Source organism: Scyliorhinus torazame, chromosome 6, assembly GCF_047496885.1.
Source record: "Scyliorhinus torazame isolate Kashiwa2021f chromosome 6, sScyTor2.1, whole genome shotgun sequence".
NCBI classification, from domain to species: Eukaryota; Metazoa; Chordata; class Chondrichthyes; order Carcharhiniformes; family Scyliorhinidae; genus Scyliorhinus; species Scyliorhinus torazame.
The window spans coordinates 69,856,381-69,874,146 of NC_092712.1; the positions used below are offsets into that span (position 1 = coordinate 69,856,381).

At 49.8% G+C, this 17,766-nt stretch overlaps 1 long non-coding RNA gene across 1 annotated transcript in view; it reads left to right on the forward strand.

Moving 5' to 3' along the window:
• The first annotated feature begins 352 nt into the window (after positions 1 to 352).
• The window catches only part of LOC140425713 (uncharacterized), a 33,458-nt gene continuing 16,044 nt past the window's right edge, over positions 353 to 17,766 (forward strand). The window contains exon 1 of the long non-coding RNA XR_011947944.1: positions 353 to 419. This is a non-coding gene — a long non-coding RNA (uncharacterized lncRNA). The remainder of the gene's footprint in view (positions 420 to 17,766) is intronic.

The following is a 17,766-nucleotide window of genomic DNA, read 5'->3' on the forward strand; positions in this document are numbered from 1 at the left end:
AATAGTCATGTTGGTACTCTCCTTTTCACTGTTCGATTTTTCTTCTCTTCATACTTCTCTTTTTATATTCCAGATTCTTTTCCTCTCATCTTTGGTCTTTTTGTTTTCTTATTTCTAGATTTCTGCCCCAACTCCTTTTTTTTTAAATTCCAGCTTTTCCCTGATTATTTTCTATCTTCCTCTCCTCAGGGCAATGACCCATTCCTCAGGCACCCTCTGCCAAAGTCGACATGCTTGGGGAGTAGAAACCTCATGCTGACCTTTAACCTGAGTGCAATCTGCAGTGGGCGGGAAACCCCCGTGGAATGGGAGGCTCTGCTATTCAAATATGTGAAAAAGCTGCTTTTTTCACCCGAGTTCGGAACTCAACTGTGCATGCATGAATCTTAGGTTTCCCGGAACCCGCCAGAGTAAACAAGGTGAGAAGACAGCAAGATCTGAAGGGGCTGAGTAATTGACAGGCAAGGAATGTTTTAAATACTTGAAATATGACAGCTGCTTTTTTTGCCCAAGTGAAAAGCTTTTGCCCGCAGGGCCTGTTCCGAGTGTGCTTTCACTACTTTGGATGTGATTTCCATCACTTTGGAAACAGTTTCGACTACTTTGTAGCTTATCACCTGTGACCTGCATTTCTCAACTATTCAACTTCAGATCAGCAATCTTTCACATGCTGGTGTCACGGTTCCTGATTTCTGGTATGCGTGGCTTATCTTATCTAAAGAGACTTGCAGTCATATCCTGGTAAAATCAAATTACTGCGGATGCAGTCATACTCTGGTAGTTGCTTCAAGCTGGTTTATTATCACTGTCTCTAAGATGGGTTACAGAGGACGGTGTCCCGTCCTCTCTCCCAAGTGTCTAGCACAGTGGGCAGCACAGCAGCACAGTGGGTATCACTGTTCCTTCGCACTCCAGGGTCCTAGGTTCAATTCCCAGCTTGAGTCACTGTCTGTGCGGAATCTGCACGTTCTCCCCGTGACTACGTGGGTTTCCTCCGGGTTCTCCAGTTTCCTCCCACAAGTCCCGAAAGACGTGCTTGTTAGGTGAATTGGACATTCTGAATTCTCCCTCTGTGTACCCGAACAGGGGCCGGAATGTGGCGACTCGGGGCTTTTCACAGTTCTTTCATTGCAGTGTTAATGTAAGCCTACTTGTGATGATAAAGATTATTATTATTATTAGCACATGACTGCATACCAGTGCTCCGGGTCTGGAATGCGCTGCCTGGGAGTGTGGTGGAGGCAGGTTCATTCGAGGCAGCCAAGAGGACATTGTGGTAGTCTGTGTAGAGGTATTACGGTACCTGGTAATGTGGAACACCGTTGTTAGATATTGTATGTTTCCTATTGGACAAGCTGTATGGTAGCTCCGCCCTACTAGACGGAGTATAAGAGCCCGTGCCGCCCCAGCAGCCTTCATTCTGTACCTGAGCTGCTGGGGGAAACATCTAGCTTAGTAAAGCCTTCAGTTGGACTACAAACTCGCTTTAGTGGTCATTGATTGTGCATCAATTTAATAAGCTAGATTAAAAGGATGGAGCTCCGAATCAAGCTGGTGTGTTTGCAAATCATCCCCCACGCGGCGAACTCAGCGACAATCTTCAAGCATTGGCTGGCGTGTTTTAAAGGATATCACGGAACGGCCGAAAACACACCCACTGGAGAACAGAAAATGCAAGTCCTGCACCTGAGGATGAGCCCGGAAATTAACACCCTCATCGAGGAAACGGAAGACTTCGATGCAGCAATAGAGCTGCTAAAAGGACATTATATTCGCCCAGTAAACCAGGTCTACGCCCGACATCTGCAAGCAATGAGGCGACAAATGCCTGGGGAATCGCTGGAAGAATTCCACCATGCACTCCTGGTGTTGGGGAGAAACTGCAGCTGCCCCCAAGTTTCGGCGAGCGACCACACAGAACTCTTGATCCGGGACGCTTTCGTGGCAGGTATGCTGTCCTCCCAAATCCGCCAGCGATTGCGGGAAAAAGACACTCTAGGCCTCAAGGAGGCACGGGCCCTTGCAGGCTCCCTGGATGTGCCCTCCAGAAACGCCCGTGCTTACGTTCCCGACTGGGCGGCAGCCCCCTGGGCAGTGTGGAACGCCTCCGCAGCCGACCCCAAAACATCCCCCATCCCCCCACAAACCTGTGCTGCAAGGTGGCCTGGCAACCCCGGGGGGCCCTGCTGCTACTTTTGCGGGCAGGCCAAGCACCCCCGGCAGCGCTGCCCGACCCGCGCATCCACCTGCAAGGGATGCGGTAATAAGGGCCACTTCGTGGTGGTATGCCAGGCCCGTGCGGTCTCCGGCAGCGAATGCGGACCGCCACCACACACCTCTCCACGGTCCCCGTGCGGCCAGCAGACACCGCCATCTTCCTACTCCAGGGCCACATGCGGCCCACGGGTGCCACCATCTTGTCCCGCGGACGCCACATTCAATGGATGGGAGCCGCCATTTTTGCACCCCCAGCCATGTGCGACCAATGGGAGCCGCCATCTTGGATGGACTCCCATGACCCCAGCTCAGATGACCACATACCGCCCGAAGAGAACACTCAACTGCTGAGATTAGCCTGGGTGATCCTGGATCAGTCCCGGCCTCGAACACTCTCAACTGCTACAACAACTGTACTAATCAACGGGCATGAGACGTCCTGCTTAATTGACACTGGGAGCACGGAGAGCTTCATACACCCCGACACGGTAAGGCGCTGTTCTTTCCTCATCCGCCCCGTTAATCAAAAAATCTCCCTGGACTCCGGTTCCCACTCAGTAGAGATAAAGGTTTTTTTTGTAGCAAACCTCACAGTCCAGGGAAGGGAGTTTAAAAATTATCGGCTCTACATCCTTCCCCACCTCTGCGCTGCCACACTCCTAGGTTTAGACTTCCAGTGTAATCTTCGAAGTCTAACTTTCAAATTCGGCGGCCCTCTGCCCCCCCTCACTGTCTGCGGCCTCGCGACCCTCAAGGTCAATCCATCTTCCCTGTTTGCGATCCTCACCCCGGATTGCAAACCAGTCGCCACCAAGAGCAGACGGTACAGTGCCCAGGATCGGATCTTTATTAGGTCAGAGGTCCAAAGGCTACTGAGGGAAGGAGTCATTGAAGCTAGCAACAGTCCCTGGAGAGCTCAAGTAGTGGTGGTAAAGACCAGGAAGAAGCATATAGGATGGTCATCGACTACAGTCAGACAATCAACAGGTTTATGCAGCTGGACGCGTACCCTCTTCCCCGCATATCCGACCTGGTAAACAGAATTGCGCATTACAAGGTCTTCTCCACAGTGGATCTTAAGTCTGCCTACCACCAGCTCCCCATCCACATTAGTGACGGCAAACACACTGCCTTCGAGGAAGATGGGTGGCTCTACCACTTCTTCAGGGTTCCCTTCGGTGTCACCAACGGGGTCTCGGTCTTCCAGCGCGAGATGGACCGAATGGTTGACTGGTACGGTTTACGGGTAGCGTTCCCGTATCTCGATAATGTCACCATCTGCGGCCACGACCAGCAGGACCACGACACCAACCTAAAATTCCTCCAGACCGCAATGATCCTTAACCTTACATACAACAAGGATAAATGCGTGTTTAGCAACGACCGCCTAGCCATCCTCGGCTACGTAGTGCAAAATGGAGTTATAGGCCCCGACCCTGAATGCATGCACCCCCTTATGGAGTTCCCCCACCCTCACTGCTCCAAGGCCCTGAAGCGCTGCCTAGGGTTTTTCTCCTACTATGCCTAGTGGGTCCCCAACTATGCGGACAAGGCCCTTCCCCTGATTCAATCCACAGCTTTTCCCCTGTCGATAGAGGCCCGCCAGGCCTTCAGCCGCATCAAAGCAGACATTGCAAAGTCCACGATGCACGCCATCGACGAGTCTCTCCCCTTCCAGGTGCAGAGAGACCCGTCTGACGTAGATCTGGCGGCCACCTTCAACCAAGCGAGCAGACCCGTGGCCTTCGTCTCATGTACCCTCCATGCTTCCGAAACCCGCCACTCCTCAGTCGAAAAGGAGGCCCAGGCCATAGTAGAAGCTGTGCGACATTGGAGGCATTACCTGGCCGGCAGGAGATTCACTCTCCTCACTGACCAATGGTCGGTTGCTTTCATGTTCGATAATGCACAGCGGGGCAAGATAAAAAACATTAAGATCTTGCGGTGGAGGATCGAACTCTCCACCTACAACTACGAGATCTTGTATCGTCCCGGGAAGCTAAATGAGCCTCCTGATGCCCTGTCCCGCGGCACATGTGCCAACGCACAAGTGGACCTCCTCCGAGCCCTCCAGGAGGACCTCTGCCACCCAGGGGTCACTCGCTTTTTCCACATCATTAAGGCCCGCAACCTGCCCTACTCCATCGATGAGGTCAGGACAGCCAGCAGGGACTGCCAAATCTGCGCGGAGTGTAAACCGCACTTCTACCGGCCAGAGAAAGCGCACCTGATAAAGGCTTCCCGTCCTTTTGAACGCCTTAGCATGGACTTCAAAGGCCCCCTCCCCTCCACCTACCGCAACACGTACTTCCTGAATGTGATTGACGAGTACTCCCGGTTACCATTCGCCATTCCCTGCCCCGACATGACCGCAACCACCGTCATCAAGGCCCTCCATAGCATCTTTGCACTGTTCGGGTTCCCCGCTTACATACATAGTGATAGGGGGTCCTCCTTTATGAGCGATGAATTGCGTCAATTCCTGCTCAGCAAGGGCATCGCCTCGAGCAGGACGACCAGTTACAACCCCCGGGATAACGGACAGGTAGAGAGGGAGAACGGAAAGGTCTGGAAGACCGTCCTACTGGCCCTACGGTCCAGAAATCTCCCAGTCTCCCGCTGGTAGGAAGTCCTCCCGGATGCCCTCCACTCCTTCCGGTACCTGCTTTGTACCACAACCAACCAAACACCTCACGAACGTCTCCTTGTCTTCCCCAGGAAATCCTCCTCTGGGACCTCGCTCCCGAAATTGCTGGCAGCTTCCGGACCCATCCTCCTCCGAAAACAAGTGTGGGTGCACAAGTCGGACCCGTTGGTCGAGAGGGTCCATCTTCTCCACGCTAACCCCCAGTACGCCTATGTGGCGTACCCCGACGGCCGACAAGATACGGTCTCTCTACGAGACCTAGTGCCCGCTGGAGCCCCACGCACACCCCAGCCACCAGTCCCACCCTCCCTTCCACCAGTGCACCTTACAGGAGGGTCGGTCTTTCCGCCGGCCCCGTCTAGCCCCTCCCACCCACCGACGCACCCCGCAGACGCTCCCTTCCCAGGTCAACCGTTTTCCCCACCAGCGCCGTCTAGGGGTGTTGAAGCTGCCACAGAGATCGAGGCCACGCTCCCGGAGTCCCAGACGCCCGAACCTCCACCGGAGTCACCACCGAAGCTTCGACGATCACAGAGGACGACCAGGGCCCCCGATCGACTGATTGCTTCATTTTAAAATGCATAGTTAATTATGAATCATAAATTGTAAATAGTAAATAGAATTGTAAATAGTTACAAAACGCTGTACGGAGGTATTACGGTACCTCCATTACTATAATTTCTACCACGTTACCATGCTGTAATGTCAGGCCACCACCCTCGTCGGACTCTTTTTTTAACAGGGGGTGAATGTGGTATTCTGTGAAGAGGTATTACAGTACCTGGTAATGCTGGAACACCATTGGTAGAGATTGTATGCTTCCTATTGGTCAAGCTGTATGGTAGCTCTGCCCTGCTCGGCGGGGTATAAGAGCCCATGCCGCCCCAGCAGCCTTCATTCTATACCTCAGCTGCTGGGGGAAACATCTAGCTTATTAAAGCCTTCAGTTGGACTACAACCTCGCTTTAGTGGTCATTGATCGTGCATCAGACATTAGATGATTATTTGAATAGAAACAATGTGCAGGGGTATGGGGAAAAGGCAGGGAAATGGCACTAAGTCATGATGCTCATTCGGAGAGCCGATGCAGACACAATGGACCAAATGGCATCCTCCTGTGCCGTAACAATTCTGTGAATAAAAATAAAGCCTGGGATTTGTTGTTTAATGACCTTGGAAACTTCTGGTACAACTTTTAATCCTTGGTGTATTTGTTACTTATTCTGCAAGTTCATTAGCGTCCTCCTGGAATTTGCCACAGTCCATCTCTCCCACTTTTAGTGCCATCTATAAAAATCGTGTTTTAGATTCCAAAGTCCAAGGTAAATCGTAAACAGCAACGATCCTAGCACTGATCCTTGTGGGACATCATACCCATTTTTTGCCACTCTGAATAACTTACCCTTTACTCCCACTCTCTGCTCTCTGTCTTTAACCAAGCTAGCAATCCATTCCGCCCCTTGTCCCCTAACTCCAGCTTCCCTGACCCTGTCCATTATGAGGCACCTTATCGAAGGCCTTTTGAAAATCCAGATAAATTACACAGACTGCATTATTATTGTCTATGCTCTCTATGACCTCTTCACAGAATTTAATCACGTTGGTCAAACAAGATTTTTCCTTAAAAAATCTGACTATATTGTCATAACCACAAATCATAGCCCTGAATTACATATGGACGTATTGAACTTTCAAATCAGACATACGTTTTAAAAAGGGCCTTACAAGCTAATGTTGGCTGAGAATATAAATTATGAGAATGCAAACCAGTGACTGTCTGCAAAGTTCCTGAGTGGATTATAGCCAGCCCTGAGAGAGGGACAATGGAATATCATACCCTTTTCCAGACAGATATTGTAAAGAAGCAGCAATTCAGAAACTGACTGTAATCTCCCGTGGAGATAGCGGGAGCTGATTATCATCGCAGCAGGAATCATCCCCTGTGAGTGATGCTCCAGATCTCTTTGGGGTTTTCCCCTTCCAGGAATACACAAAAATAGGGGTTAAAAACCAAGTGCAACTCTGTGTGCTACACTGATATTCTTGTTCCACTGTGCTAGTGTGCACTGTGAGAGTTACAGCTAACAACACTGATTGGGTGCCTCGACTGTTTGCAGGATAAAAAAAAAGTCTCTCTCTCTCTCTCTCTGATTGCAGGATGTGTGGCGGTGCACCGCAGATGCATCTGTCTATGACAGTATCAGTCGGAATGATCACCGCACAGTCCTTGTGGAGACAAAGTCCCATCTTCACATTGAGGATACCCTCCATTGCATTGTGTGGCACTACTGTCATGGGATAGGTTAAGAACAGAGCCAGCAACTCAAGACTCACATCCATGACACACTGTGGGCCACCAGCAGCAGCAGAATTGTATTCAGCCACAATCTGTAATCTTGTAGACTAGCATACACCCTATTCTACCAAGGATCAAGCCTGGTTCAATGAAGACTTTTAAAAAATTTGTTCATGGGATGTGGGCATTGCAGGCCGGGCCAGCATTTATTGCCCAACTCTAATTGCCCAAGAGGGGGGCAGTTAAGAGTCAACTTCTGTGGGCCTGGAGTCACATGCAGGCCAGACCAGGTGAGGACGGCAGATTCTCTTCCCCAAAGGACATTCGTGAACCAGATGGTTTTTTACGGCAATCGGCAATGGTTTCATGGGGCGGGATTCTCCGACCCCCCGCCGGGTCAGAGAATCGCTGGGGGCTGGCGTGAATCCCGCCCCCGCCGGTTGCCGAATTCTCCGGCACCGGATATTTGGCAGGGGCGGGAATCGCGGCGCGCCAGTTGGCGCCCCCCCCCCCCCCCCCCCCCCCCCCCCGGCGATTCTCCAGCCCGGATGGGCCGAAGTCCCGCTGCTGGAATGCCTGTCCCGCCGGCGTGGATTAAACCATCTCTCTTACCGGCGGGACAAGGCGGCGCGGGCAGTCTCCGGAGTCCTGGGGGGGCGCGGGGCGATCTGGCCCCGGGGGGTGCCCCCACGGTCGCCTGGCCCGTGATCGGGGCCCACCGATCCGCGGGCGGGCCTGTGCCGTGGGGGCACTCTTTTCCTTCCACCTTCGCCATGGTCTCCACCATGGCGGAGGCGGACGAGACCCCCTCCACTGTGCATGCGCGGGGATACCGTGAGCGGCCGCTGATGCTCCCGCGCATGCGCCGCCCGGCAAAGTCAGTTTCGCTGGCGGGGCGAAAATCAGTCCGGCGCGGGCCGAGCCCCTCGAGGTTAGGGCTCGGCCGCTCAAGATGCGGAGGATTCCGCACCTTTGGGGCGGCGCGATGCCGGACTGATTCGCGCCGTTTATGGCGCCGGTCGGCGGACATCGCGCCAATTGCGGAGAATTCTGCCCAAGGCCACCATTAGACTGTTAGTTCCAGATTTTTATTGAATTCAAATTTCACCATTTGCATTGGCGGGATTTGAACCTGGGTCCCCAGTGCATTACCCTGGGTTTCCGGTTTACCAGTCCAGTGACAATACCACAGCGTCCCGAGTGCAGGAGGGTATGCCAGGAGGAACAACAGGCATAGCTAAAAATGTGGTGTCAATCTGGTGAAGCTACAAGTACAAGACCACTTCCATGCCAAACAACATAAACAGCAAGTAACAGACAGAACTAAGCAGTCCAACAACCAACAGGTCTGATCTAAGCTCTGCAGTCCTGCCACATACAGTCGTGAATGGTGGTGGATAATTAAACAACACACTCGGGAGGAGGCTCCACAAATATCCCCATGCTCAATGACGGAGGAGCCCAGCACATTTGGGCAAAGACAATGCTGAAGCATTCGCAATAATCTTCAGCCAGAGGTGTTGAATGGCTGAAGGCACAGGATGACAATAATCTTTATTAACACTTCAATTAAGTTACTGTGAAAATTCCCTAGTCTCCAATGCCTGTTCGGTACACAGCGGGAGAATTCAGAATGTCCAATTCACCTATCAGCATGTCTTTTGGGACTTATGAGAGGAAACCGGAGCACCTGAAGGAAACCCACGCAGACACGGGGAGAACGTGCAGACTCCGCACAGACTGTGACCCAAGCTGGGAATCGAACCTGGGATCCGGGCGCTGTGAGGCAACAGTGTTCACCAATGTGCTACCGTGCCGCTCTTATACTGCAAAGGCTATGGACCCTCACAATATTCCAGCAATAGTACTGAAGACTTGTGCTCCAGAATTTGCCGCACCCCTAGCCAAGCTGTTCCAGTTCAGCTACAACAGTGGCACCTACTTGGCAATGTGGAAAAGTGCCCAGGTGTGTCCTGGACACAAAAAGTAGGAAAATCCAACCTAGTCAATTGCCACCCAATCAGTCTATTCTTGATCATCAATAAAGTGATGGAAGGAGTCATCAACAGTGCCATCAACCAGCACTTTGCAATGATCTGCTCACTGACACTCATTTTGGGTTCCACTAGGTTCACTGAGCTCCTGACCTCATTACAGCTTTGGTTCAAACATGGACAAATGAGCTGAATGCCAGAGGACAGATGAGAGTGACTGCCCTTGACATCATGGCAGCATTTGACCGAGTATGGCATGAAGGAGCCCTGGTAAAACTGGAGTCAATGGGAATCAGGGGGAAAACTATCCACTGGTTGCACTCATACCCAACACAAAAGAAGATGGTTGTGGTTGTTGTAGGTCAGTCATCTCAGTCCTGGGCCATCACTGCAGGAGTTCCTCAGCATAGTGCACTGGGCCCAACCATCTTCAGCTGCTTCAACAATGACCTTCCTTCCAATATAAGGCCAGGTGTGGGGATGTTCATTGATGATTGCACAGCAGAGTGATGTTCAGCATCACTCTCGACACCTCAGACACTGAAGCAGTCCAAATGCAAATTCAGCAAGACCTGAACGATATCCAGGCTTGGGCTGACAAGTGGCAAGTTACATTCGCACCATACAAGTGCCAGACAATGACCATGAGAATCCAGCCATCACCCTTGACATTCAATGGCATTACTATCATTGAATCCCCGATGATCAACATCCTGGAGGTCACCATTGATCAGAAAATGAGGGACATATACTGTGACTACAAGAGCAGGTCAGAGGCTGGGAATCCTGCTGCGCATAACTCACCTCCTGACTCCCCAAAGCCTGTCCACCACCTACAAGGCACAAGTCAGGAGTGTGATGTAATGCTCCCCACTTACTTGAATGAGTTCAGCTCCAACAACACTCAAGAAGCTCAACGCCATCCAGGACAAAGCAGCTTGTTTGATTGGCATCCCTTCTACAAACATTCATTCCCTCCACCAAAGACACACAGTAGCAGCAGTATGTACCATCTACAAGATGCACTGCAGGGACTCACCAAGGATCCTTCGGCACCACCTTCCAAACCCACAACCACTACCATCTGGAACGACAACAGCAGCAGATAGATGGAAACACCACCACCTGGAAGTTCTCCTCCAAGTCACTGGCTATCCTGACTTGGAAATGTATCGCCGTTCCTTCACTGTCGCTATGTCAAAATCCTGGAACTCTCTCCCTAATAGCACAGTGGGTGCACCTACAGCACATGAATTGCATCAAATGTTTAAGAAGTAATTGTAACGTAACGAGCGATATGTGTGTAAGGTTATCAAAATTGAATGTAAGAAAGTCAAGGGAATGTGTAACTCTGATGGAAATGTACAGTCAAGACAATTCGAAATGTTCTGTAATGTTTATGATAGATTTTATGAATAAAGTATATTTTTTGAAAACAAAAAAACATGAAATGCGTCGGTTCAAGAAGGCAGGTCACCACCACCTTCTCAAAGGCCATTAGGAATGAGCAATAAATGCTGGCCTAGCCAGCGAAGCCCACATCCCACAACAGTGAATAATGTTTAAAAAGCAAGTTAAGTCAACAAAGCCACAACTGAAAAGAAAGCGGTACAATTCTTCTCAGCGAAACCCCAGAACCAGGAATCTCAAAACCAACTAATCAGAGCTCCCGGATCCACGCAACTTAACGACTGCAACATCTCAGCATCTACTCCTCACGGACAAGGCTGTTTCGTACATGGTTATGTAACTTTTACTTTTGGAAACATTTCTCCTTTCTAACCCACTTAGCACTATTGCTTCACAGCACCAGGATCCCAGGTTCGATTCCTGCTTGAGTCAATGTCTGTGCGGAATCTGCACGTTCTCCCCGTGTCTGCGTGGGTTTCCTCCAGGTGTTCCGGTTTCCTCCCACAAGACATGCTTGTTAGATGAATTGGACATTCTGAATTCTCCCGCAATGTACCCGAACAGGTGTCGGAATGTAGCGACTAGGGGGTTTCCACAGTAACTTCATTGCCGTGTTAATGTAAGCCTACTTGAGACAATAATAAAGATTATTGTTATTATTATTATTATAAACCCATATGTATGTATGAGCGTGCGGTTTTATTATGTTACTCATGTTTTAGTAACTGGTAAACTAATTATTTCTTTAACTCAAGTAAGCCTGGTTCAATTGCCTCATTTTAAAACATAAATATATTTGAACTAGGAACGCGTATCCACAAGGAAAGGGATCCTTTTTCAGTCAACCTTGTTCCAACCACCCAAAGGCAGGGGGTGAATAGAGAAGGGGGCCAATTCATCCCTCCTCACCTCGGGACATAACAATTTGGGAGTATCCCATCCGGAATCATAACAAATTGGGGCTCGTGTTGAGCTAGTTCCCACACAGGAGACGGAGGGTATCAAATTATGAATCTTCGCCCGGGGATTGGTCATATCAATATATGACTGTATTTTCCATTTCTAGATGTTATACTCTCTTATTTAGTATGGATTCCATTATATTTCCAACAAACAATATTAGACCAGTCTATAATTCCCTGACATCTTCTGTCTCCCTTCTTAAATATAGATGGCACATTCTTCTGGCAATACGGCGTCTTCGAATGAATGATTACATATATTAAATATGTATAGCAATACCTCTGCTATCTCTTTTAAAATATGTGGATGCAATTGGGCCCAAAGGAGTTATCCACTTTGAGATTGTTTACCTTGACTACCTGTTCTATCTCTCTGATAAACACTGAAGCAAAATGATTGTTCAATATCTATCACCGCTTTATTATTATCTGTGTTATTATCTTTTCTATCCCTTAATGGTCCTATAATTCCCAAAATGACCTTCCATTTTTTTATTGATGTGCCAGTAAAATATTTTATTATTTTGCTTAAGTTGCTCGATAATTTTATTTCATAGTTCTTTTCTCCTTTCTCAATTGTTTTGTTTCCTTCTCTCTCAATCTCTTTTTATTCTTTTTTATCATGTGCTTCTATGCAGCCATTGTACTTAATGTGTGCTTCTTTCCTCGCTCTCAATTGTTCCCTTACGTCTTTTATTTATTCACGGGTCTCACTGTTGTTCACTTTGTCCTTTCCTATGCGTGGAATATATTTTTCCTGCACTCTGTTGACCGTTGAATCAAATATGGCGTTCTACATCCCACAGCTTGGACGAAGGGTCATTCATCTCAAATCAGCAGTTCTGTTTCCATCTCCATAGAAGCTGTCAGACCAGCAGAGATTCTCCAGCAATTTTCAGTTTTTGCTTCAGATGCCAGCGTCCGCAGTAATCTGCTTTTTCAGCATACAAACAGAAAAAAATCCTAGAGAAACAACAACAAAACGGCCCCACCAATGTGCAACTTAAAACATGGACTCGCAAGTTAAAAACATAAAGCAAGAAACAAACCAAATACCCCCCCCTTAATGTTCAACGGCGACCAATTCCCGAAATGGGTATGATGAACAAACCCCATGAATTGTAGAACCCCTCCTTCGCCTCCCTTAACTCAAACTTCGCCTTCTCCAGGGCCTGTACGACCAACACTCCACCGCGACATTGTACTTTTTTAACAGCAGGGAAATCAAGGCCTGTCCCAATGTCTGCGGCAGACCCCACTACCTATCGCCTCCTCAAACGTTCCCACCATCTGTGGCGCCACTTGTCCTTAAACTTCTTTTAGCACTCCACTGGGAACCCATCCGGCCCTGATGCTTTCCCTGACTGCATCCTCCCGATTACTTCTTTTACCTCCTGCTCCCCCATTGGCCCTCCCCCAACCTTGGGTACTCCAACCCGTCCAGGAACTCCCTCATCTCCTGCTCCTCTCCCAGCGGCTCCGACCTATACAGCCTCTCGTAAAGCTCCTCAAAAAATGTATTAATCTGCTCCGGGGCCATCACTAACTTCCCCATCTTATCCTGCACCTGGACTATCTTCCTTGCTGCTGGCCAGCCAAAATACACCCTGCCATCTCCCCATATTTGTAGACTGCCCATCTCGACCATCTCAATTGGTGCATCACCTTTCCTGTGGACAATCGATCAAATTTTGCCTGACGCTCCTTCCTCATGTCCAGGAGGGTCGGGTCCGGGACCCCCGCATATCTCCTACCACCTCCAAAATAATCTCCTTTATCAACTTTTGGCGCTCCTCCCTCTCCTTCTTGTCCACCTTAGCCTTCAATAAAATCACCTCCCTACTGCCTTCAGAGCCTCCCAAACCACCATCTGCGAAATGTCCCGTGTGCTATTGAATCCCACATACTCCTCAATCACCTTCCCAATTTTACCACAAAAACCCCCAGCAACCTCATATCCATTCTCCACCCCGGCATCTGGGCTATCCACTTCTTTAAGACCACATCCACCCAATGTGGCGCACGGTCCGAGATTGCTATCGCAGAATACTCCGACTCCTTGACTCCAGCCAACCTATGCTTGCCCCTGCCCAGGCCCCCATCTTCCTAATCCCCTCCCCCATGCTCAGACCCTGAAAACAAAAGTGAAACAAACAAAATCAGTCCAAAAACCATGCCCCAGAAAACCACCATGACCCCACAGTTCACTAACCTCCTACCCGCTGTACCCCATACCACAGGGTACACTACCCATCCCCACTGACCAACCCCAAAAAACAAACACCCAACCATTCCCCTCCCTCGTACTAAACAACTTATCATCCTTAAACAACAGACAAGTAATGAAACTATATTCCCGCATTTCACCCCCCTTCCTTCAGTCCAAAGCCAAACTCCAGTCCCATTCTCATTTTAACCCCAGTCCTTCAGCCTTCACGAACGCCTCCATGAGGCAAAGTCCTTCGAGTTGTAGGTGACTCTCAGCTTCGCCGGATAGACCACGCCGAACCTCACACCATTGCAGTAGAATACCACCTTGACCCGACTGTAGGCCGCCTGCCTTCTCGCCAGCTCCACGGTTACATCCTGGTTACATATGAATACCAACTCTTTCCCACTGCACCTCAGGCCTTTGTTTCGCCCAACTCAGGATCTTCTCCTTAGCGTGGTAATTATGAAAGCAAACTATGACCGCCCTTGGCGGCTCATTTGTCTTCGGCTTGGCACTGAGTGACCGATGAGCCCTGTCCGGTTTCGGGGAGTGACCAGTGTGGAATATTTGCACATGTGCATGGCTGTATGTCCTGCAACAATGCACCCTCAGAAGCAACAAGCTTATTTAAGGAATCACCCTTATGGAAGTTCTGCAACACATTTTCCATGCACAAAGGCCTGGAAAACTAAATAACATGATTTAGTTATGGCAAAGTCACAATATTTATAATCATGATGCTAACCCTTTAATTCCATCATTGATGAAACAAAGTCAATGTTTGTTTATCAGATATCTATTTGTATTCTGTCACCAGCGAGCTGTAAGCTCCCTGTCTCCCTGTCTCCATCTGAGAGGAATACAGATATGCCACTTATCTCCAGGGCCCCCTCCTCTACTCTCCCCTGCCTTTGTGTTTGTACTTCCTTCTCCTACAAGCAACAAAATAGACCTGCGAGTGAGTGAAGGTCCTGTGGTCACCCAATGATGAGACATATCCATTGTGTAAGGGTTTCAGTTAATGGCAATGATAGATGGATTAATGGGCAAGTGATAAAGTGTATAGAAAGTGCATACTCTGTGCTGCTGAAAGTTAAGTGGGTGTGAGGGGTGGAATCTTGGAAAACACTTGGTCAGACAGAGTGAAATGTCGGAATGACACCAATGGGCTCGACCACAGAATATTGGGGGCGATTCTCCGATATGGCGGCCAAGTGTTCGCGCCATCGTGAACGCCGTCGTGTTTCACGACGGTGCGATCAGGGCCTGGATACGACCTATTCTGGTCCCCACAGGGGGCCAGCACGGCGTGGAGCGGTTCACGCCGCTCCAGCCTCCGTACACAGCGGCAAATGAGCGCTGCGCCAACCCGCGCATGCGCAGTTGGGCCAGCTCAATCCTGCGGATGCGCTGTTGGGCCACTCCATCCTGCGCATATGCGGGGAACTTCTTACGCGCGCCGGCCCCGACCCAACATGGGGTCAGTATTCAGGGGCCGGCCGCGCCGGAAAGTAGGCCCAGGGGGGGCAGAGGCCGGCACTCCGATCGGTGGGCCCCAATCGCGGGCCAGACACCATCGGAGCTACCCCCCCGGTGAGGGAGCCCCCTCCCCCGCCTCACAGGCCGCCCCCCGAGCATTCCCACAGAGTTCCCACCAGCAGCGACCAGGGGTGAACGGCGCCGGCGGGACTCTGTCGTGTCGGGTTGGCCGCTCGGCCCATTCGAGCCGGAGAATCGGTGGCTCCGCCGATTCCAGCGGCCCGCGGCCGGCGGCGCCGCGCCAAACGTGCAGGCGCAAATGGCGCCGATTCTCCGCACCTCAGAGAATCGCGCGCCAGCGTCGGGGCGTCATGGTGCGGTTGCTCTGATTCTCCGGCGCGGGGCTCGGAGAATCGCCCCCGTTCCCTCAATTTCTTACCTGGTTAGTTCATTCAATCACTTCATGAATTGGATCCAGCACTCCTGTTTCTTACCTCCCCACCTATCTCCAACTATGCTTTCTCAGTGAGAGCAGCAGGTTTCTACACGTTGTCCCTTCTGCTCCTGATGATTAATTCCACTTACTCGAGATATTGACCTTGTTCTATGCTGACCAACCCTCCTGAACAGCTCCCATTTCCATTGTCCTTTTAAATAGAGCTACAATTGCATCCTGTGGGTGTGCAGCTTGGAGACATGAGAGGTAAAAATGAAATTGAGTTGAGATTGAAGATTCTGAACTGCTCAGATGACTTCTGGTTTCACCCATAAAATTCTACCCCACTCTGCAACATCACTCCGAGGCTGCCTACAGATTAATTTGATTTGATTTATTGGGCAGCACAGTAGCACAGTGGCTAGCACAGTTGCTTCACAGCTCCAGGTTCGATTCCCGGCTTGGGTCACTGTCTGTGCAGAGTCTGCACGTTCTCCCCATGTCTGCGTGGGTTTCCTCCGGGTGCTCCGGTTTCCTCCCACAGTCCAAAGATGTGCAGACCATGCTAAATTGCCCTTAGTGTCCAAAAAGGTTGGGTAGGGTTACAGGGATAGGATGGAGGTGCGGGCTTAGTTAGGGTGCTCTTTCCAAGGGCCGGTGCAGACTCGATGGGCTGAATGGCCTCCTTCTGCACTGTAAATTCTATGATCTATTGTGACGTATACCGAGGTCATCTCAGTAGACTAATGCTGCTTTCTCCCCATAATCCTTGATCCCATTCACCTCAAGTGTCATATCTTTCTGCCTCTTGAATGTATTCAATGTCTTAGCCTCAGCTACTTCATGTAGTAATGAATTCCACAGGCTCAGCACTCTTTGGGTGAAGAAATGTCTCCTCGTCTCTGTCCTAAATGGTCTATCCCGAATCCTCAGACATTGACCCCTGAACACACCCACCATCGGGAACATCCTCCCTGCATCCACCCTATCTCGTCCTGATAGAATTTTATAAGTCTCTATGAGATCCCCCCTCATTCATCTGAACACCAGTAAAAACAATCCTAACCTATCTCTGCTCATGCGTCAGTCCCACCACCCCCGGAATCAGCCTGGTAAGCCTTCGCTGCACACCCTCGAGAGCAAGAACATCCTTCCTCAGAGAAGGAGACCAAAACTGCACACAATATTCTAAGTGTGGCCCTGTATAATTGCAACAAAACATCCCTGCACCTGTACTCAAAACCTCTCGCAATGAAGGCCAACATACCTTTTGCCTTCTTTGCCGCTTGCTGCACCTGTACGCTTACCTTCAGCGACTGGTGCACAATGGCACCCAAGTCCTGCTGCACTCTCCCCTCTCCCAAGTTACAGCCATTCAGGTAGTAATCAGCCTTCTTGTTTTGGCTTCCAAAGTAAATAATCTCACATTTATACAAATTAAACTGCATCTGTCCACCCACAACTTGTCCAGATCATGCTGAAGGATTTCTGCATCCTCGTTACAGTTCACCCTCCCATCCAACTTGGTATCATCTGCAAACTTTGAGATGTTACATTTTGATTGCTCGCCCAAATCATTAATATATATTGTGAATAGCTGGGGTCCCAGCACCGATCCCTGTGGCACGCCACTAGTCACTGCCTGCCAATTTGAAAGGGACCTGTTAATTCCTTATTTTAGCTTCCTTTCTGTCAACCAGTTATCTATCCATCTCAATACACTTTCCCCAATCCCACCTGTTTTAATCTTGCATGATAATCTCTTCTGTGGAATTTTGTCAAACGCCTTCTGAAAGTTCAAATATACCACATCGGCTGGCCCCCCTTGTCAACTGTACTAGTTACATCTTCAAAGACTTCCAATAGATTTGACAAGCATGATTTCCCCTTCTTAAATCCATGTTGACTCTGTCTGATCCTGCCACTGTTTTCGAAATGCTCTGCTATAAAGTCCTTGATAATGGATCGAGAATGTTCCCCACTACCGATGTTCAGCTTCCTGGTCTATAATTCACTGCTTTCTCGCTACCTCCCTTTTTGAATATTGGAATGACATTAGCTACCCTCCAATTTGCAGGGACTGTTCCAGAGTTTATAGAATCCTGGAAGATGA